Below are 22299 nucleotides of genomic sequence, written 5' to 3' on the forward strand. Positions count from 1 at the left end.
TGATACTAAGACAATTCTTAGAATTGATACTAAGACAGAAGATAAGGGTTTTTTAAAAAGAAAAAGAAGACCAACCTCAGAATCAGGAAGCCTCGAGTTCAAGTCCTGCCTTTGACACATACTAGTAGTTGCAAGGAAGGCCCTGGAAAAGTCACATAACTTCCCATTGTCCCAGGCAATTTTCTAAGGTCAAAATTACTTTCCAGAGTTCTCCTTCTGAATTGGCGAAGGGAGGTTTCCCTTCCTGAATGAAACCATAGCTCCAGACCAAAACAAGCATTGACATTTATATAATGATTTAAAGTTTACAAGGTACTTCCTAGCTTTGTGACCCTGAGCAAGTCACTCAAGCCCCATTTGCCTAGCCCTTGCCCTTCTGTCTTAGTTCTTTCTAAAACAACAAGTAAAGATTTTTAAAAAAATAATAATAGAAAAAAGAAAGTTTATGATACACTCCCCATGAACTATCTTTGTGAAGCAGGTACTTTAAGTATTACCAACATCATTTCAGAGAAAATGAAACAGGCACTGTGAGATGTTTTGCTGGTATCTTTGAACCCAGGTCTTTGTAACTCTGAACCCAGCTCTCAGATGAGGAAACTGAGTCTCAGACAGAGGTCTAAGGTCATACAATTTAAACCAAGTTCTTGGGATTCGAAAGCCAGCATTGTTTCCTCAACACCTGGCTGCTCTCCTGTGCGTGACTGAGCAGAGAAATCTTTGGGGCTAATCCCCACTGGGTGAATGTTGAGTTTGTAGTGGGGGAAAATGTCAACAGCACCAGCACATCCAATGTAAGCTCCTCCTCTTTCACCTCCCCAGCTCCCCATGCTGTGTTTGCTCAGGGAGACTGGCCTGTCTGCTACAAGCCCTCGCTCGGCTGATCCCAAATAGACCACGGCTGCATATGAGAGGCGTACAACTTCCTTGAGAGGAAATTAAAAAAGAGATTGGTTTTGAACATAATCAGAAGTAATACAAAAGGGCCTGACCTTTTGTTCCCAAGTAGTTATGGGAATGACATTTGCTAAAAACAAAACTTGAATCTCTGTTTTAACTGCTCCCCACTCAGACTCCAAAGGAAGGAGCCCCACTCTCATCGCTTTCATTTGGACCATTAATACTTTTTTAGGTTATTAGAGGCATCCGTTGCTTTAAGTATTATTAGGTAACCTTTTAGAAATAATATGGTGCAGTCAAGAAGAAAACCCAAGAGAGCCAAGGGAATGCTGGACCCAAACTCAGAACATCTGAGTCCCGCTCGAGTCTCCTGCCACGTCCAAGATGGTACCTTTGGGCAAAGAACTATAAAGGGACTGGAAGAGGGGATCCTTCATTATTAATGATTTCATATCACTTCTGAAATTCTACATCCTATGATTCCTTTCATCCAGGCAATACTCTGTTGTAACGACCTTCCCAGCTCTGATATTTTATGTCCTAAGGACCCTCTCAGCTCTGCCATTCTGTGTTTTAAGGGCCCTCCCAGCTCTAACATTGTCTTTTCTGAGGACCTTTCCAGAACTGACTTTTTCTAAATATTCTCTAAACTCTAACATTCTGTGTTCTAAAGGGCCTCCCAGATTGGACATTCTTTGTTTGAAGGGCTCTCAGAAGTGACATTTTCTGTCCTAAGGGCATTTCCTTCACTTTCTGACTTTCTCTGTTCTAAGTACCCTCTAAATTCTTATATTCTGTGTTCTAAAGGCCCTCCCATCTCTGAGAATCTGTGTTTAAAAGGTCCTCTTATTTCTAACATTCTGTGTTCTAAGCTCTCTCCCAGTTCTGATATTCTGTATTCTAAGGTCTCTCCCAAATATATTGTTTAAAAGGTCCTCCCAGTTCTAACATTCTAAGTTCTAAGTTCTCTCCCAGTTCTGATATTCTGTATTCTAAGGTCTTTCCCATATATTCTGTGTTCAAAGGCCTCTCCAAACTCTGATATTGTGTTGTAAGACCTCTCCCAGCTATGACATTCTGTGTTCTAAGGTCCTTTCTAGCTCTGACATTCTTTGTTCTAAGAGCCCTTCTGGTTCTAACATTCCATGTTCTAAGGACATATAATAGTCCCTCAATAAAGCCATGCTAACAAATGTTGAGTTGCTCCCCTGCTACCAATCAGTGAAGGTCGGGACTGGGGGAGTGGGTAACTCAAAGAGCAAAGAAAGGTGACTTCCATCTGTTCCAAGATCTTTTCTTTTCTTTTTTTCTCAGAAAGACTTCATCCTGGATACCTGTGAGAAAGGCAGCTTTCTGTCCCAGGGAGCCAATTTTAATTCATTAGGGATGATAAATTATTTAAAAAAGAATAAAGGCAGGAATATCTTTTGCATGCTATCACGAGTACTCCAGTTCTAGAAATCACCCCTCCAGGTCTATGGCCTAGCTCCAGGTTCCACTTTTACAGCACCCAAGTGCACTGTTAAAAAGCTAAAAAATTACCTTGACCAAACAGAAGGAAGAGCTTTGGAACTTACTGGCCATTGTCTTAATCACATCAAATAAATGTCAAAAAAAATTCCCATTGAGGTGGGGATAAGTGGTAGGGCCAAAAGTAGCCAACTGCTCAAACCACAGCAAAAAGTCAGTATGAAAAAAGGTGGTTAAGACTACACCAAAAATATATTCACTTTGCAGAGATTTGTCATTTTGATTTTTCTAAAGGTGTTTTGTATATACCAGAAGTACCAAAAGCTTTGGTGCCATTTTAAACTATTTTGGATTAAATAGTATGAGGACCCTTCAAATTTGAGCACTCTGGGCAAACCCATCACCCTATCCCACTCTGTTTGTGTGTGTGTGTGTGTGTGTGTACACATTTGTGTGGGAGGGAGGGAGACAGAGACAGAGAAGGAGAGAGGGAGGGAGGGAGGGAGGAAGAGAGACAGAGAGGAAGGGAGTGGGAAAGAGAGAGAGAGAGGAGGAGAAGGGAGGGAGGGAGAGGAGGAGAGGAGAAGGGAGGGAAAGAGAGAGAGGAAGAAAGAGAGGAGGAGGAGGGAGGGAGAGGAGTAGAGGGGAAGGGAGGGAAAAAGAGAGAGGAAGAGAGAGAGAGAGAGAGAGAGAGAGAGAGAGAGAGAAGAGAAGAGAAGAGAAGAGAAGAGAAGAGAAGAGAAGAGAAGAGAAGAGAGAAGAGAGAGCACACTCAGGAGTGTATAAATATGCCATGGTAATTTTTCTTTCAAAGATTCAGGGGGCATTTTCATATTGCACCTATCCAAACACCTTCTGGCATGAAGTAAAGTGTGGAGAAAAAGTCACACAGCTTCTATCAGCAGAAAGATGGTGGCAGGGGGAGCATTGTTACAGGAGCAGATACCATGGAAGAGAACTGTGTCCTACTCCCATGACCCAATGGGATAATCCCCATGAAGTGCTTTGCAAACCTCCCTGGGCCAAATGAATTCCAACCATCAGTGTCACTTGTTATCGTCATTAGTGCCTTTGTCGGAGTCAGCAGCGTAGGTTGGGTGGATGATGGATCTAACCCAGAATGTCAATATTTTTGTATTTCCATTATCAAGATGGAAGGACGATAAGGCCAACTTGTCTTCTACTGCGATTAACCATACAAACCGATCATGGCAACTCCAGGCCCATGACAATTGGAGGTCAGGGAAGCCCAGTAGAGACAAAGAATCCTACATTTTTGCCTCCTTGTGGATCTCTATTACCTCTGTTTCCAACTTCTTTAGGGAACAGTTTGCTTTTTTTACAAAGGCCAGGAAATTAGTCTGTGAGGAAATGAGGAAATAAGTGATGATTAGAGGGCCTGGATTGTCCTAGTGCCCCATACCGCCCTCTCTAGCAGAAACAATCGCCGAGTGATTGAGATGAAGGCTGAGCCAACAACTCCATTCTGACTCATGACTCAAAAATATTTCAGTCCTTTTCCTTTGGTTCAGTCCTGACTCTCCTTAGACTGAAAAGGTGACAATGCTGATTTAAGATGGGCAGCTCTATATCAAACTTCAATTTTCCAGTAGAAAGAAGATGAGCTTGCCTAGCCTGGAGTCATCCATCATGCCCTACCTTTCAGAGAGAAAGTTCCGATGGCTGACTGTGTCCTAAGCCTTCTGATAAACTCATAGGCAGGGCACCCAATTTGAAATCAAATTCATTTTTCTTCCTACCTGGAATACCACCTAGAAAATGGAAACAGAATAGTCAGCAGACCTGGGTTCAAGGCACGTTCTAACATTTCCTATATGACCTTGGGCAAATCATTTAACCTCTCCAGTTTCCTCATCTGTTAAATAAAGAATTTGGATTAGATGGCTTTGAAGTTCTCTTCCATAAAGAGAACTATATTTTCTGACCTTGTGACCTTGGGCAAGTCCTTTTGTTTCTCTGGACCTTAGTTCCCTTGTCTATAAATTTGGATGGTCGAGGTAGACAGAGTGCCAGGCCTGGAGTTGGGACAACCTAGGCTCAAATCTGACCTCAGACACTTTCTAGCTATGTGACCCTGGGCAAGTCACTTAATCCCATGTGCCTAACCCTTGCCCTCTGTCTTAGAGTTGTAATGGTTAGAATGGGTGATCGCCTAAATTGTAATTAACCCTTAAGTCACAAGATTGTTAATAGCTAGATTTATTAGTAAGGAAAAGAACAATAAGAGAGAAATATAGAAAGGAGGCGAAGAATTGCCTAGCCTAATAATCCAGAGCCAAACAACTCAGTGTCTATCTCTGAATCTCAACCTCAGAAAATAACTCCCCAGCTTTCTGTTGGGTCTCATCTTATAAATCCTTACTGTACCCACTTTCTTACATCACTCCCCAGGAACCAATCACAATTCCTCAATTAGCCTGGCACCATCCAGGGGGGCAGTGCCTATGGAATCAATTCCCTGGTTGCTAATTGACTCAAATTCAAAACAAATGGAAGGGAAGTCTAAATCTCTGACTGATCAAATCAAAATACAAATTCCCTTCTCACAGAGTTGTTAGTAAGACAGAAAGTAAGGGTTTAAAAAATAAAATATTCTAAAATAATACAAACGTATTTTCAAGAAGTCATCCATGGACAGCTGGGTAGCTCAGTGGATTGAGAGCTAGACGTAGAGACGGGAGGTCCTAGGTTCAAATCCGGCCTCAGACACTTCCCAGCTGTGTGACCCTGGGCAAGTCACTTCACCCCCATTGCCCACCCTTACCACTCTTCCACCAAGGAGCCAATACACAGAAGTTAAAGGTTTAAAAAAATAAAAAAGAAGTCATCCATGAATACACTGTGGCACAATCGAATGTAATAGATTTCTCTACTTGCAGCAATGTAATGATCCAGGACAATTCTGAGGGACTTATGAGAAAGATGCTATCCACATCCAGAGGAAGAACTGTGGGAACAGAAATAAGAAGAAAAACGACTGCTTGACCACATGGGTCGATGGGGATATGATTGGGGATGTAGACTTTAAACGATCACTCCAGTGCAAATATCAATAACATAGAAATAGGACTTGATCAATGACACATGTAAAACCCAGTGGAATTGTGTGTTGGCTATGAGGGGGGGAGAGGAGGAAGGGAAGGAAAGAACATGAATCATGTAACATGGAAAATTTTTCTTAATCAATTTTTTTAAATTTAAAAATTAAAAAAAAAAGTCATCCATGAAAGAAGCAGCTGGATGGCTCAATAGATTGAGAACCAGTACTAGAGCTGGGAGTTCCTGAGTTCAAATCTGGTCCCAGATACTTCCTAGCTGTGTGACCCTGGGCAAGTCACTTAATTTTGCCTGTCCCTTACCACTCTTCTGCCTTAGAACTAATACTCAGTATTGATTCTAAAATGGAAGGTAAGGGTTAAAAAAAAAAGTAGTCATCCATGAAACAAAGACTATCACAGAGTCCTGTCCTCTCATGGTACCAAGGGGCATCCATACCCTACATAGGAACACATACTCAGTGGTTCTTTTTTTTTTTTTAACAGCTCAGTAGAAGTCCATCACCACCATATACCACCATTTGTTCAGCCATTCCCCAATTGATGGACATCCCTTCAGTTTTCCAATTCTTTGCCACCACAAAAAGAGCAGCTATAAATCTGTTTGTACAAGCAAGTTCTTTCTACTTTTTGATTCTTTTATTAAAAAACAAAACAAAAAAAAACCTTTTATATTCTGTCTTAGTATCAGTTCTAAGACAGAAGACTGGCAAGGACTACACAAGTGAGGTTGAGTGACTTGCCCAGAGTCATACAACCAGGAAATATCTGCGGCCAGAGCTGAGACTCCAAGATCTGCTCTATCCACTGTGCCCCCCAGGCAGTGGTTCTAAGTCAAAGTTCTAAGTCAAAGCTCACTACCCTGTGAGGTCCTGGAAGTGTCTGGGCGGGATCTGAACTCAGGAAACATGCTTCCAAGCCGGGTGCTCTATCCATTGCACCGCCTAACCCTTCAGCTCCTCCTTTGCCCTACCACAAGACACAACTCCTCCCTACAACGCACGTAAGCAGTCTCTTCCCATCAACAACACAACTCACTCTTGTTTCCTTTCTGCAGCTGATTGAATCACACCAAGGACAGGCAGCCAGAGTGAGAGGGCCAGTGATTGGCGCACTGGGGGAGTCAGCCTTGGCCAGCAACCTGGCATGTCAGGCACTGCGCAGCCCCGTTCATTTCTGCTGACATTTAATTATATTTTTTTCTCATCACTTGTCACTGCCAGCTTCTTGACAGGACACGGGATTATTTTTGAAGCCAATCATCCCATCTCAGGTGCCTTCCCCATTTGGCACTCTGTCGCTGGGTGGCTCTCGGGGAAAAAGGGCCTGGTTTAGGGGAGCCCCTGAGAGAGGATGAAAGCACCTGGTGACATACTGCTTACCAGTCGCTTCGGTCTTATTGACTTTCATTAAAGGAAGATGAGGCTTTATTGACAGAGCTGTCCCTTATCAAGGGACTTGACAAATGTTAACCAATTTGTAAACATGCCACCTCTCCCAGATATGCAGTGGCTTAAAGCCCTGGAGGGCTGGGGAACAGGAGGCCCAGATTCTAAGCACTGATCTCCTGCTACCTCTTTGCGTGACTTAACATGATTTTATGCCTGTGAGCCTCAGTCTCCCTCATCTTAAAAATGGGAAGTGGCAAGGAGGGAGAGAGAACGAGTCACTATGAAAGCTTTGAGGCGGAAGGTTCCTTGGTCTCAGAAGAGATTCAGCTCGACAGTTCAATTGGACAAGCACCTTCTATGTGCTAGGCATTGTGCTAGGGGCAAGAGATGATACAAAGCAGAATAAAACCTGATCCTACCCTCCAAAAGTTAATATTTTACTGAGCATGGAAACGGTTAAGTAAATGCAAAATGATTAAAATAAAATGTAAAGGAATTTGGAAGGGGTGCTTTCAGTAAAACATGGGGAGCACCTACGTGGCACAGTGGATAGAGTGCTAGGCCTGGAGGCAGGAAGTCCTGGGTTCAGTCTGGTATCAGATACATCCTACCTGTGTGACCCTGGGCAAGTCACTTAACCCCCATTGCCTAAACCTCATTGCTCTTCTGCCTTGGAGACAATGCTTATAGTCATTTTAAGACAGAATATAAGGAGAGGAGCTAGGTGGCCCAGTGGAGAGAGAGACAGGCCTGGAGTCCAGAGGATCTGGGTTCAAGTCTGGTCTCGGACACTTCCTAGCTATGTGACCCTGGGCAAATCACTTAACTCCTCTGCCCTCCCATCCTGTTTGCCTACCCCTTGCCCTTCTGTCCTAGAGTTATTATTAGGAAAGAAAGTGTGGGTTAAAAAAAAACCAGGGGGGCAGCTGGGTAGCTCAGTGGAGTGAGAGTCAGGCCTAGAGATGGGAGGTCCTAGGTTCAAATCCGGCCTCAGCCACTTCCCAGCTGTGTGACCCTGGGCAAGTCACTTGACATCCATTGCCCACCCTTACCAATCTTCCACCTATGAGACAATACACCGAAATACAAGGGTTAAAAAAAAAACAAAAAAACAGGGAATGGAAAGGCTGCCTGCAGGAGGTGGCCTTTGAAGAGAGCTAGGGATGCCAGAGGTCCAGATGAAGAGAGGGAGAGAGAAAGTTCCAAATATGTAATGTGGGAGGAAGGAGATGGAGTGTCCTGGAGAGAGAACAGCAAGATCCCGGAACTGAAAAGGAGACTTTTGGGGGAGAATCATGTCAAAATTAGTGTGGAAAAAATAGGTTGGAATCAGACTGGGAAGGGTTTGAGATGCCAAACAGAGGAGTTTGTATTTTGTCTTAGTGATAATAGAGTCACTGAAGTTCTTGAGTTGTAATAGTGTCTGATCTGTGCTTCATCATGATGGAATGAAAAGTGGAAAGGAAAATATTCCCTGCCCTCAAGGAGCTTATATTCTTTATTCTTACCACTGTAGGGGAAAAACCTAAGAGGAAACATCATGGTGTACTTTAAACAGCTTTAGATTTGTAGCTAGAGGGCCTGAGTTCAAGTTCCAGCTCTGCTACTCATAGTCTGGAGGATAATGAGCAACTCTCTTTATTATTAGGCATCTTCATTTCCTCCTGTATAAAATTGTGCCTTGTGCATAGTAGCCATTTAGTAGAATTCATCCAAAGGGTTATTTTCCTGAGCAGTCAACTGAGGAGCTTACTCCTTCCCTTTTAGTGGGCTCAGTCTATGCACCGAGGGCCCCTTGTGTGGCCACATCTTCCTGAGCTTACACTGGAGACCCAGTGTAAAATGTATGCTCTCAGCCTGAGAAGAACCTTGGCATCCTGTCCCAGGTGGTCCCTCCCAATGAACTTTGTTGATACAGCCATTCCAAAGACCAAAGAAACTGGCTCTTACACCCTATTTGTTTCAGGGATCTATTCCTAGCCTTTCTCCAAGGGCCAGTCCAGTCCTCCCTCCCTTCCCTGCCACCATGTTGAGATGCAGCTAACATCATATCCAGTTATGTTATCGAGTTGTACTAGAAAAGAAGGAGAAAAAACTCAAGTATTCCAGCTTGTGAGGATTTTTCCTTGTTCTAATTTTTCCCCAAATGATATAATACTTTTTTGAGTTAGAATTCCATCACTTATATTTGTGGTTCTTGCTCATTCTTCATTTTAAAGAAAGTTGATGTCATCACAGGATGCTGTCTTGCCTTGTGCGTGAATTGGATTTAAGTGAAACAGAGTTGCCCCCAGTCAAGTCTCACTTTCTTTTCTAGAGTCATTGATGTCCAGGGGCAACACCAAAGCCTGGACAACTTGCGATGGCTTTCTCTTATTGTGTTGAGAATTCTCTATCAGCAGCACTTTGGTCCCTGCTAGAAGATTCCATTTTTCATTCCTTCCAAGGGACAGTTTCCATGCTAACCTCTCAACCTTGCTTCCCCCGGGGCACTGGGAAGGATGGGAAATTCGACAATGGAATTCTTTCACTTCTACATCCACTTCTGATGTTAAGACTCAATCCTATCCAAACGCTAGGACTGAGTAGGGTTTAGTGGTGCGTTTATTTCTTTCCTCGCAGTAATTAGCACTTCAGCCTTTCTATTGTAGTATTTATGTGTTTATACGACAGTTAATTGTTTCCAAATGTACCAGCAAGTCGAACTATAAATCAAGCCAGAAATACTGAATCTCATAAAGAGAAAAAACTCATAAGTCGATTTGACAGAACGTCCACAAATGACGATGGTGAATATTTGAGGAAGAATGAAAAGGCAGTGTTTTACCCATCAATAAACATCTGTTAAGCACCTACTATTTGCCAGGCACTTTGTTAAGCACTAGAAGGGTCTAGAGAAGTCATCCTTGATTTTCCATCACCACTTGCTATTTTTGCTACCCATCAATCTCTCCTTTTCTTCTTCCCTTATATAAGGTACCTCCCACAATTAGAACATAAACCCCTGGTGGGCAGGGATTATCTTTTTGCTTGTATTGTATTTGTATCCCCAGTGCTTAGCATACTGCTTGGCACATAGTAGGACAAGTTCACTTAACCCCCATTGCCTAGCACTGATCATTCTTCTGCCTTGGAACCAATACACAGCATTGATCCTAAGATGGAAGGTGAGTTTAAAAAATAAAATAAACTTCCTATTCCTCACTTTCCATGTCCTGCCCTTTATTATAACAAGTATTTATTAAAAGGACCAACAACGTGGAAGACATTAAGTCAACACACACTTTGAAAAACATCTGTTCTGTGCCAGAAACCAGGAGATAAGCTCTGAAAATACAAAGACAATAAAAAAACAGCCCTGGTCCTTTAAGATGTATCGACTATGCCAGTTGGATAAAACTTCTTCTTGGCTACACTCTTAGATTTCAGATGATATCACCCATTGCCATCCTGCCTGCAACTCTCCACCCCCTGGAACAAGCCCATCAATCCTTTCCAAAGATCTCAACTTGAAACAGAGAAGTCTATACCTATGAAGAGAAGAAAAGAATATGATCATCTAGGAAAATCAGAGCAACTAGGTGGTTCATAGTTCACAGAATGACAGATCTGCAGTCAGGAAGAACTGAATTTTAAATCCAACCTCAGACAGTAGCTGCGTGACCTTAGGCAAGTCACTTAACCCTGTTGGCCACCATTTCTTCATCTATAAAATGAGCTAGAGAAGGAAATGGCAAACTACTCTAGCATCTTTTCCAAGAAAACCCCAAACAGGGTCATGAAGAATAGGGCATGACTGAATACAACAGAACAATAAAAAGAATATCAGGGAGAACTTGCCTTTAAGAGCAGACTCCTAAACAGACTCCTCAAATGGAATGAGGAAGTGCAGAGGGAAAAAAGGAGGACATTCTAGAGATGACTAGAAGTCAGCCTGTATGGAGCTCTCTATAATCTTACTGCCAAAATCTTCATTCTCATTCCCTTTTCTAGAAATTATTAGGGTACTTTGAACAGGATGGAAACCTGAACTGCATTCAAAAAAGCCATAATCGCCACAAGAAGAACTGAAAAGAGCCATTAAATAATCATGGAACTATTAAATTCTGACCATACCCAACAGTTTTAAAAGAAGCATTCCTACCTACCAAGAGAAATACTTTCAGAATAATCTGATCCTGTCACTTGCAGAGTAAAGTGGATTTTTTTTTTAAATAAAGTCTCTTTTGCAAAAAAAGGAAATAAAATCTTTGATGTAGGACAATTTTCCTAGAATGAGAATGCATGAAGGGGAGGTAATGCAAAATCAAGTCTGACTGTTGCCGTTGTTCAGTCACGTCTGACTTTCCATGACCTCACTTGGGGTTTTCTCAACAAAGACAGCGGTTTGCCATCTCCTCCAGCTCCTTTTACAAATGAGGAAACAGAGGCAAATAGGGTGAAATGACTTGCCTAGAGTCACACAGCTATGAAGTATCTGAGGCCAAATTTGAACTCAGGTCTTCCTGACTCTATGCCTAGCACTCTATCTACTGTGCCACCCAGATGCCCAGATAGTCTGGAACCTAGATGTTCAAGGCTTCAATGGCCACATGGAGGAGTTTATGCTCAGAGTTTTGGATATTGTTAGATGGGTGAATGAATGAATGAATGAATGAATGAATGAATGAATGAATGAATGAAACAAATGTATTATGAATAAATGTTAGTGGTAGAATCAAAGGATCATTAATTTAGGACTAGAAGGGGCCTTAGAGGCCATTTAGTCCAACCCCTTCATTTCATAAATGAGGAAACTGAGGCCTGAAAGAAATTAAGCAATTGGCCTAGTTCCATGACAGAGCTAGTTTTCTACAACAAATACAGTGCCTTTTCCACTGTATCATTAGGATTAGAAGGAATTTTTCTAAGTTCACACATACAAAATGGACTCCTATAGTTTGTAGGAGACTGTGTCATCATCATATAGATTTTCAATGAGAAAGAACAATTAGCAAATTTCTCAATCATCCTTCTGGCTCTGCCTTTGGCACCAAAAGTTGTTCTATTTAAGTCATGGCAAGAATTCTTAGGATAGAAAATCTCTGATGTTTGCTGTTCTTCTTGGGGACGAAAAAGATAGAAATGGGAAAATGTAGTATGCATATGAAATCTCAACTTAGTTTCATTTACTAATGGCCACTCACTGAGGAAGACCCAAGATATTCTCTAAGCCAACAGAGAGTTTGCTTGTTTGAAGTGTAAACAGAGTATAATTTATTAATTTACTAATTATTCTTCCCTGCTGAGAAGCAACCCTATTATCCACAATAAGCCTTTAAGCGGGACATTACCATTCTTCAGGGTTTATTAGGCCCTGCAATGTACTCCATAAACGTTTTATGGAAGCATTATCTATCTATTGAAGATCTATTGAAGACTCTATTTACTGTTGAGTTAAGAGAACAGCACAATTGGGCACCCACCCTAATGCCTGCTAAGGGAAGTTTCTTAGCCTATAAAGTTAATTACTTTCTGTAGTCATAAAAACAGGGTTAATATGACACAAAATCTAAGGCCAAACTGTTATCTCCAATCCCAACAACTGTTGTCATCTAGGCCATGCTCTCTGGAAACCCAACTTTGCTCTCCTAGCTCAGGAGTAATAGAAAATCAACCATCCAGAGAGATACAATCCACGTCAATTCCACTGGGATTTTTTAAGAGCCTACCAGGTTAGTAGGAGCATAGGATTTAACCTGAAAGGGATTTTATAATACCACATACAAGATGAGAAAACTGAGGCAGAGATGTTAAACAACTTGACTAGATCACATAGTATTCCCTACCATCTTTACCATCCTGCCCCACCTAGCCAAAGTTCGAGGTGATATTAGAAACCTATGAGGAGGATAAAGTAGGTTTTAAATTTTAATATTCCCCAAGTATGGGTCCCATTAGACTTTTTTGTTTGTTAATTTCATCCCTTACTCCTAGGGTGACCCACTCATTAAAGTGGGTCACCCTGAGGGGCAGCTAGGTAATACAGAGGATAGAGGAGTCGAGAAGACTTGGGTTCAAATGTGGCCATAGACACTTCCTGGCTCTGTGACCCTGAGCAAGTCCTTAATCCCCATTGATGAGCCCTTACTGCTCTTCTGCCTTGGAACCAATACACAGTATTGATTCTAAGACAGAAAGAAAGGGTTGTTGTTGTTTTTTTTTTTAAGAAAGAGAAGTACTGAGCGGAAGCTTGAAGAAAGAATAGGAATTTGGGGAGGCCACTGCAAACATGAGTAGTGTCATGGGCAAAGATGTGGAGGTGAGAATATATACATAGTGCAAGTGAGAAAACAGTGTACAAGTCAACCTGTAAGGCTGTAGTGTTCCTGTTGTAAAGCAATGAGCAAGGTTTCTGCCCTCCCTCAAGAATCACAGAACCACACAGAACCTCAGAAGTAAGAGGGTTCTTAAAGTCCTGAATGGCTCTCCTATCTACAGCTGACAGTTTGGGGGCATAGGGAACCTACCAACTCTTCAGTCAGCCCATGCCCCTTGGAAACAATTTTCTTTGCCCCATCTCTGATGCCTAAAAGCTGTTTACCCTGAGCAGGTCCTTAAATTTTCAGTGCAACTCTCTTAGACTCACAGTGGCAGAGAAGGTTCTCTGCAGCCCTCCTTTGTTGAGGGATTTTTCTCATCTAGAAACTGGTTCCCTAAACCAGTGAAATAGCAGGTCTAGTCACTATCCTGTCACCACTAAGAAGTTTTTGCTTATATTAAGCCTAAATTTCTCTCCTCTGTATTTCTACTCACTTGCTCCTATTTTTATGCAGCCCCAACATCTTACTCCATTACTCATTAACCTACTATGGCTCCCTTATTGCCTCCAGGACCAAAGAAAAAAATCCCTTGGTCATTGAAAGTTCTTTATAACCTGGCCCCTTCTCATCTTTTCAGGTTCCTTGTATTCTACTCTCCTCCATGCCCTAGAAGACTCAGTGTCATTGGCCTATTTGAGGTTCCTCCCATAAGATAAACATATCTCATCTCTGGGTTTTTGCATCAGCTGCCCTTATGCTTGGAATGTTCTCCTTCCTCATCTCTGTCCCCTGGCTTCTTTGCTTTCCTTCAAGACTCAGTTCAAATCTCACCTTCCTAGTCCTCCCTGATTTTAATGTGTTCCCCTTCAAAATTACCTTCCATCTACTCCATATATATCATTTTGTTGTGGTTCAGTTGTTTTTCAGTTGAGCCCAATTCTTTGTGACCCCATTTGGGATTTTCTTGGCAAAGATCCTGGAGTGGTTTGTCATTTCCTTCTCCATCTCATTCTACAGATGTGGAAACTGAGGCAAACAGTAAAGTGACTTGCTCAGGGTCACCCAGCTAGTAAATGTCTGAGACTGAATTTGAACTCAAGAAGAGTCTTCCTGACTCCAGGCCTGGCATTCCAACCACTATGCCACCTTGCTGCCCCTGTACATATCTTATAGGCCCATAATTATTTGCATATTGTTTCCCCAGTTAGACTATCATCTTACATAGGGCAACACAACCGTGTTTTTGCCTTTCTTGGTATCCCCAGCATTTAGCCTACTATATAGCAAGCCTTAACAAATACTCATTGTTTGACTTCCTGGTAGGAGCCAAGCAGAAAAAAGGCTAATCCCTTACCTACCATGTCTTCTTTTGCCCAGCTGGGCTGATTTACAAGATCAGCTTTAATGCCTGAAGTTTGTCCAGGGCTCCAGGGCAAAGAGGTTCTGCTGCCTCCCCTATCCCCAGCCCTCAACTGCCAACTCTTTTTTTTCCATTACTCTATGACCCAACCCAGCAAGATGACATAGTGGTTCATTACCTCTTAAAGACCTGAGGATGTTGTTGTTGACTGAAAAATGAATCCATTTCCAAATATCAGAATGATGGGAGCAGTTATAGAAATTGCACAGAAATTAAATTAGGGGAACACACAAACAAACTTGGCATTTAGCTCCCTTTTGTGTGCCTGCAAATGGGGATAATTAAATGTATCTTCCAAGCAGATGGCAGATCCCAGGCTCTGACTGCAGTGGTGGCTGGGCTGCTGTTTCTTTGGGGTGTAGATGTTAGTCGATGCCCCAGTATCACTCCTGGAATCAGAAGAGTGACAAGGAAGGAAACGGTTTGTTATTGTCCAGTGCCATCAGGCCCGTGTGCTGTTTGGAGATGCCAAGATTTCATTGGATCTCTGCTATGGGCTTCTTGTCTCCGAGGCAGTGACTGCCAGCTGTGAACTATGGGCATGGGTGCTGAGGGAATGCCTTGGGGAATCAATACCGTCTTATGGAATGCCCTTTGGGCATTGTAGTTCATTCCAGCCACATGTGTCTGTCCTCTTGCTTCGGGCCTTAAACATTTCATATGTGTATTTAGACAAGGAGACAAGGTGGAGGTGGCTAAGGGAAGAGTATTTCTGTGTCCCAAACTGACTCCTCCTTTGTGGTCCTCAGCAGCACCATCTGTATCATGGGGAGCTGGAGGGAGGACAAGATGGAAGTAACCGCCTCTGAGTCCCCTCCAAGCTTTGACAGCCTAGACTATAAAAGCTATCTGACTCTAAATTCTGTGCTCTAAAGACTCTTCTAGCACTGATGTTTGAGTTCTAAACTCTCTCCCAGCTGTGACCTTCCCTGTTTTAAATCTTCTCTCAACTCTGACATTCTCTGCTCTAAAGATTCTCCCAGCTCTGGCATTCTCTGTTCTAAGGTCTCTCCCAGCTCTGGCATTCTCTGTTCTAAGGTCTCTCCCAGCTCTGACATTCTCTGTTCTAAGGTCTCTCCCAGCTCTGACATTCTCTGTTCTAAGGTCTCTCCCAGCTCTGGCATTCTCTGTTCTAAGCTCTCTCCCAGCTCTGGCATTCTCTGTTCTTAGGTCTCTCCCAGCTCTGGCATTCTCTGTTCTTAGGTCTCTCCCAGCTCTGGCATTCTCTGTTCTAAGGTCTCTCCCAGCTCTGGCATTCTCTGTTCTAAGGTCTCTCCCAGCTCTGACATTCTGTGTTCTAAGGTCTCTCCCAGCTCTGACATTCTGTGTTCTAAGGTCTCTCCCAGCTCTGACATTCTCTGTTCTAAGCCTCCTCCCAGCTCTAACATTCTCTGCTCCAAGGGCCCTCCCAACTCTGACATTCATTTTCTAAAGGCCCTTCCAGTTCTAACATTCTGTGTTCTAAAGAGGTGTTTCTAGCTCTGATGTTCTTTAGAATCATAGACTCTCAGACTTGGAAGTGCCTCTGAAGTCTTCTAGTTAACAGACAGAGAAGTGGCACAGTAGATGGGGATAGCACTGGACATGGAGTCTTGACTTGAGTTAAAATCCTTACTAGCTGTGTGATCCTGGGCAAGTCACTTCATTTCTCCAGGCCTCAGTTTCATCATCTATAAAACAAGGAGGTTAGACTTGATGGTAGCTAATGAAGGTCCCTTGCTGCTTTAAAGCAAGCTGCTCTATGATCCTACAAGCCTTGGATTCTCTTTCCCAGGGTTAGTGACCCCCCTGATCTCAGCTGCCATCTTTTCAGGAAGCCCCCAAGAAGGAAACTCCAGCCACAAGGACCTTTGAAATCCGTGCAGGGAAACATCTCCAAACTCAAAGTCCGTCTCAGAAGTGTCTAACACATGTCTGCAAACTTCAGGCCTCCTTTTCACAGTAGGGGCTTCTGGGATATGAAAAGGCTGTAATTATGAAAATCATGTACAGAGGAGAATTTGGTCTCTCATTCAAGGTGTCCTAATGACACTTTAACAATAGGTTGGAAAGATAATAGGCTTGTGGCAATGACACGGCCTGTCAAATGCAGTCCGGGAATGATTGTGACGCCTGCTCAGAGAGGCAGCTACGGCTAACCTCAGTATTTCTGCTCACACACAGTTGCTTCATTGAAAAAAAAAAGGCAAAACAATTGCCTGAATTTGCCAAGCTGTTCATTATGCTGACCAAGGGTTGAAAATTTAACTCCTTCAGGGACCCCTCTCCCCTGTTGCCAACGGGCCAGCCAGAACCGTAATAGAAATGAACCATGATTTCATGCTTTCACTCTTTCAAAGCTGGGTTCTCTAGGCCTCAAGAAAACCCTGTGATCCCTATTTGACAACTTTTATATTCCCACTTTACAGATAAATAAACTGAGATCACTAAGGTGAAGTGACTGGCCTAAGATCCCATAGCTAGTGAGTGTCAGTGGAGGAAATCTCGCTCTTCCACAATGCCTTACCTCTCCAGTCTGGCTTCATCTAGGGCAGTTCTTGTCATCCTCCTTCTTGTCATCCTCCTACTTCAAACTGCCAACCCTTGGTGGAGTCGACACCATTTTTATTTTGAGATCAAGCCTGTGATTTGATCAGGGTAAAGAATTCCCAGTGAAGAAACTTCCCCTACCAATGCAAATTAGAGGCTCAAATTTGTCTAGGCCAGGGGGTCAAACGCTGGTCCCTTTGGCTGCATCCTCTAGTCAGTCCTCAGAGTGGGGTCCAAAGAAGAGGAAAGGCTAATGAGGAAGATTAGATTATGTTCATATATAGCTTTCTTAAGTCCATCACAGCCTGCAGGAATTCCTCAGTAGGGTCTTCTCTGCTCCAAGAATGGCTTTCTATCCACTCTTCTATGGTTCTTCTCATTACTTGTTGGAGGGCCTCTCTCCCTTCCTTCCTTCCCTCTCCCATTTTCTTCCTTCTCCCTTTCCATTCTTCTCTCTCTTACTTCCTCCCCCCTCCCTTCCTTCCTTCTTTTCTCCTTCCCTTCCTCTCCTTTCCTTCTTTCTTTCCTTCCTCCTTCCTTCCTTTCCTTCCTTCCTTCCTTCCTTCCTTCTCCCTTCCTTCTACCTTTCTCCTTCCCTTTCTCTCCTTTCCTTCCCCTTCCTTACTTTCTCCTCCCCTCCCTCCCTTCTTTTTTCCCTTCCTCTTTACCTTTCTTCTTTCATTCATTCCTTCCTTTCTTCTTATTCCCCTCCATCCTTCCTTCTCCCCCCCTTCCTTTCTTCCTCCTTCCTTCTTCACTCATTTTCCTTTCTTCCTGCTTTCCTCCTTTTGTTCCTTTCTCCTTCCCTCCCTCCTTCTGTCCTCCCTTCCTCCTTTCCTTTCTTCTTTCATTCCTTCCTTTCTCCTTCTTTGCCTCCCTCCCTCTCTCATGTCTTTTCTTCTTTCCTTCCTTCTAAATAGCAGCTCCAGGTTTACCCCCATGTACATTGGTTTCACAGTTCATGGTCTCCTCTCTCAGTTGCTGGTGATTAGTAACTACTAGATGAATCAAATAGAATATTTGCTTGTGTGGCTTCCACATGCACAGTCCCCTCTTCTTGAAGAATGACTGGCCCAGGTTCTTTTGCAGTTACCAGTAACTGTTAGGTGACTCCTAGCTCCCCAGCACTCGCACTCTGTGTCCCTAAGCCCTCTGTTAGCATGAGGCACTGTGCCTATCATTCGGCATTAGGTTCAACGTCTCCGGAGCCAAGCGTTCTGTAGTGTCTGTGATTCCAGAAAACATCCCGTCGTGGTTGGCCATGCTCCACTGGCAAACATCACAGCCTGTTTGTCTTTTGTCCTTGCAGCTGAGAATACAGGTATTCTCGCCCACAGCTGCACAGGATGATGTGCATTACACACGGCACACAGGATGGACTTCTCCCACAGGGAGTCACTAGGCTCCTACCAGCTCTAAGAAGGGTGGTTTACCAGTGCCTCCGGTGTGATAGTGTGTAGGAAGAACTCCAAAGCTAGAGTCCAAGGTCTTAGGTTCAAATCCTGGCCCTGTCACATACTACCTTAGTAACTTTAGGTAAAATCGTTAAGGTCTATGAGCCTTGGTTCCCTAATCTGTAAATGAGGGAGCTAAGACTCTTTGATCTCCAAGGACCCTTCTCCTTCTAAATCAATGATCATTGAGCCTTCTCCATTTTCCCTGGGTGCCTAAAGAAGGAAGGAATGAGTTAAAATAGCATTTCCTTATTCAATAGGCAATTTGGGACTAATAATTATTATTGATAATAAATAATATTGTATAATATTATGTATAATAAATAATAGTAATAAGCTCTTACTGTGTCCTGGGCACTGTGCTTATTAGCATTTTATAATTATTATCTTATTTTATTCTCACAACAACTCTGAAGGCTAGGTACTGGTATTATCCCCATTTTGCAGATGAGGAAACTGAGACAGACAGGTCAAATGATTTGGCCATGGTCATGCAGTTACTGAGTATCTGAAGTTTGATTTGAACTCCAGGTCTAGCACTTTGTATGCTCTGGTGCCAGCTAGCCTACCCATAATAAAGCTCATATTTTCTACTGGTCCTTTTTATTTGTTTGTGGGACTGAACTGGATTGTGGTGGCCTTATGAATGTTCTATTTGCTTCCTAGGGTATCTCTACAGAGTTGTAAGAATAATCTTCCTAAAACATAGGTCAGGTTATGTTACTCTACTACTCTATAACTTTCAATGGCTCCCTATTGCCTCTAGACAGAATAGTTTTAGTATTCATGGCCCTTCATAATCCAACTCCAGTCTACCTTTCCAGACTTATTTCACATAGCCTAAGATCCGTCCAAATTGTCTATTTTCCTAAGTTGGTCCCCACTCCTGGCCTTTATGACTCTGGATCACCTGTTTCTCATAACTAGAATGTATTCTTTCCCCATTTCAATTTCAGATTCCCAGCTTCCTTCAAGGGTTAACTCAGGTGCCACCTCCTACAGGCACACTCTCCTATTCATAAGTTGTTAACCAAGCAATAAGCATTTATTATATCGCTTCTCAGCCTTTTGGCTAAGATCATGTATAATAAATATTTATTATGTTCTTACTGTATGCCATCCCAGTTAGTACTTTTTATTCCCAAAATGGTGCTATATTTCCTTGCCTGTCTATGCTATATTGTTTCATTAGTATGGAAATTCTTGAAGGACAGGGAAGATTTTCATTTTTCCCATGTGTCCCCAGTGTAGAATAAGCACTTAATAAATATATGTTGGATTAGAAAATGATGGGCTTGAACGAGAAGGTCTCTGAAGGTTTTCTAGCTTCCTGTGGACCTAGATTAGATGAAACTGGACATGTAGCATAAGTGATAAGTGCTGTGAGAATAGGGTCAACAGAGCATTATGGGAGTTCAGAGGATGGAAGCGTCACTTGGGTTTGAGGAACACATGGGAGACTTCATGAGGAAGGGGAATTTCTGACTGGGAAGCCCAAACGATGCTTCCATCCTTCGATGGGAAATGTAAATCCAAACAGAAGCTAAGCTTCCAAGATGGAAACTTCTAAGATTTATTGGGGAAATAGCAAATAGACTGGCTTAGCTAAAACAAAAACAAAAGCTATTATTCAGGGTAGAGAGTTAAATGAAATAATGCACGGAAGGTATTCAGCAAAGCTGATCATGCTAGATGTCAGGCATCTTTATGCCTTTTTCGGGACGCCTCCTCCCATCCCTCTCCAAATGAGGTCCAAGCTGGAAGTTTTCAAAATGTTTGGACAAAGCAGAGGAGAAATGTGCTTTGTTTGGTGTGAATCATTGATTATTTGAAACAGTATCTAAAAAGAATGAATAACGTTAACAATGCACATTTCCAGGGGCTGTTTTTGCTTTTTCTTTGTATCCCCCGTGCTTAGCAGAGTGCCTGTCACATAGAAACCACATTGTTAAATGCTGGCTGATGGTTGACTGATTGGAAGTTTACAGCGTGTTTTCCTCACATCAGCCTGGTGAGGTATATGCTGTGGATATTATTATCCCCATTTTGCAGATGACAAAACTGAGGTTCAGAGACGTAAGTGGCTTAGCTGGGGTCACATAGCTTGCTCTTAGAGCTCAGATTCAAACCCTGCCAAAGCCATCAGCCTTTCATGTGTCTGAGTAGGGGTTAAACAGAGCCAACATGTGGCCTCCTTTGTAATCCTCTAAACTCCTGAAGGAGGTGAAATCTCATTTTGGCACTGGAATCTTGACTCCAGGAGGCTGTGATTGAGAAGGCCTCTCCAGTAGTTAGTCTTGCCCCTTCTCAGCTGTACCCATCAAAAAATGCCCTCTCTTAGAGGTGGGGGGACTCTGCTCTACCCTTTTTCAGCCTTGTTACTGTTCAGCCTTTTCCATCATGTCTCTTCATGACCCCATTTGGGGTTTTCTTGGCAAAGATTCTGGAGTGGTTTGACGTTTCCTTTTCCAGCTCATTTGACAGATGAGGAAACTGAGGCAAATCAGGATAAATGACTTGCCCAGGGTCATACAGGTAGAAAGTATCTGAGGACGGATTTGAGGGCATTCTATCCACCGTACCACCCAGCTGCCCTTTCCACTATAGAATATCTCAAATCACTAAAAAGTTTTTTTCCTAATAGCCTGAATTTACTACTTCACAGCTTTCCCCCATTGTTCCTAGTTCTACCCTCTGGGGCAAAGCAAAATGAGTTGAATCCTTCTTCCACATGGCAGTCTTCCAAGTACTTGAAGACAGCCAACATGGCGTCCCTGAGTCTTCTATTCTCCAAACTAAACATCCCTAGTTCCTTCAGTTTATCCACATATAGAATCATAGGTTTAGAGTCAGAAGGACCCTTGGGCTCATCCACTCCAGTCCTTTCATTTTAATAAATTCAAAAAGCTGTGACCAAGGCAAGTGACTTGCCCAAGGTCACACCAGCATCAAAACTAAGATTTGAACCCAGGCTGTCCAAAGTCAACTCTCTTTCCAATACTTCTCCATTATCCTGGTTGTTCTCCTTTAGATTTTCTTCCTCTAATCCAGTGATTCCCAAAGTGGGCACTATCGCCCCCTGATGGGTGCTGCAGTGATCCAGAAAGGCAGTGATGGCCACAGGTGCATTTATCTTTCCTATTAATTGCTATTAAAATTTTTAAAAAATTAATTTCCAGGGGGCTAAGTAATAATGTCCTTTGTGGTGCCCAGAACCAATCCAGCCTAAGAAGACTGACTCATCCTTCTCTGATGGTGTTGTCCCCACTCTTTGACCTTCCTTAACTGGCATCCACCAGATATTGAAAGAATACTTAAGAAGGGGAATGCGTCTTCACCTGTAGACAGCCTTATACTAATTTTCTGACATATCCATAATGGGCAAGCAAAATAATTTGGGATGGCTCCATCTACTTGTGAGGCGGTTAGAGGGTGACCATCTGTATTTACTTCAGTGGCATCTTTTTTATAGGAAAAACAACTTCTGGAGCAGCTAGGTAGCATGGTGAATAGAGTGCCAGGCCCAGGGTTGGCAAGGCTTGGGTTCAAATGTAGCTTCAGACACTTCCTCGCTGTGTGACCTTAAACAAGTCACTTAACCCTCATTGCCTAGCCCTTGCCCCTTTTTTGTCTTATAACTGATACTAGAGCAGAAGGTAAGGTTTTAAAAAGAAAAGAAGGAAAAGAAGAGAAGGGAAAGGAAAGGAAAGGAAAGGAAAGGAAAGGAAAGGAAAGGAAAGGAAAGGAAAGGAAAGG

General features: G+C 42.8%; 1 protein-coding gene across 1 annotated transcript in view; it reads left to right on the forward strand.

Annotated features, from left to right (window-relative positions):
• KAZN (kazrin, periplakin interacting protein) overlaps positions 1-22299 on the forward strand; it is a 621239-nt gene that overhangs the window by 202914 nt on the left and 396026 nt on the right. The gene's annotated exons all lie outside the window — the stretch shown is intronic.

This window comes from Gracilinanus agilis, chromosome 3, assembly GCF_016433145.1.
Source record: "Gracilinanus agilis isolate LMUSP501 chromosome 3, AgileGrace, whole genome shotgun sequence".
Taxonomy (NCBI): domain Eukaryota; kingdom Metazoa; phylum Chordata; class Mammalia; order Didelphimorphia; family Didelphidae; genus Gracilinanus; species Gracilinanus agilis.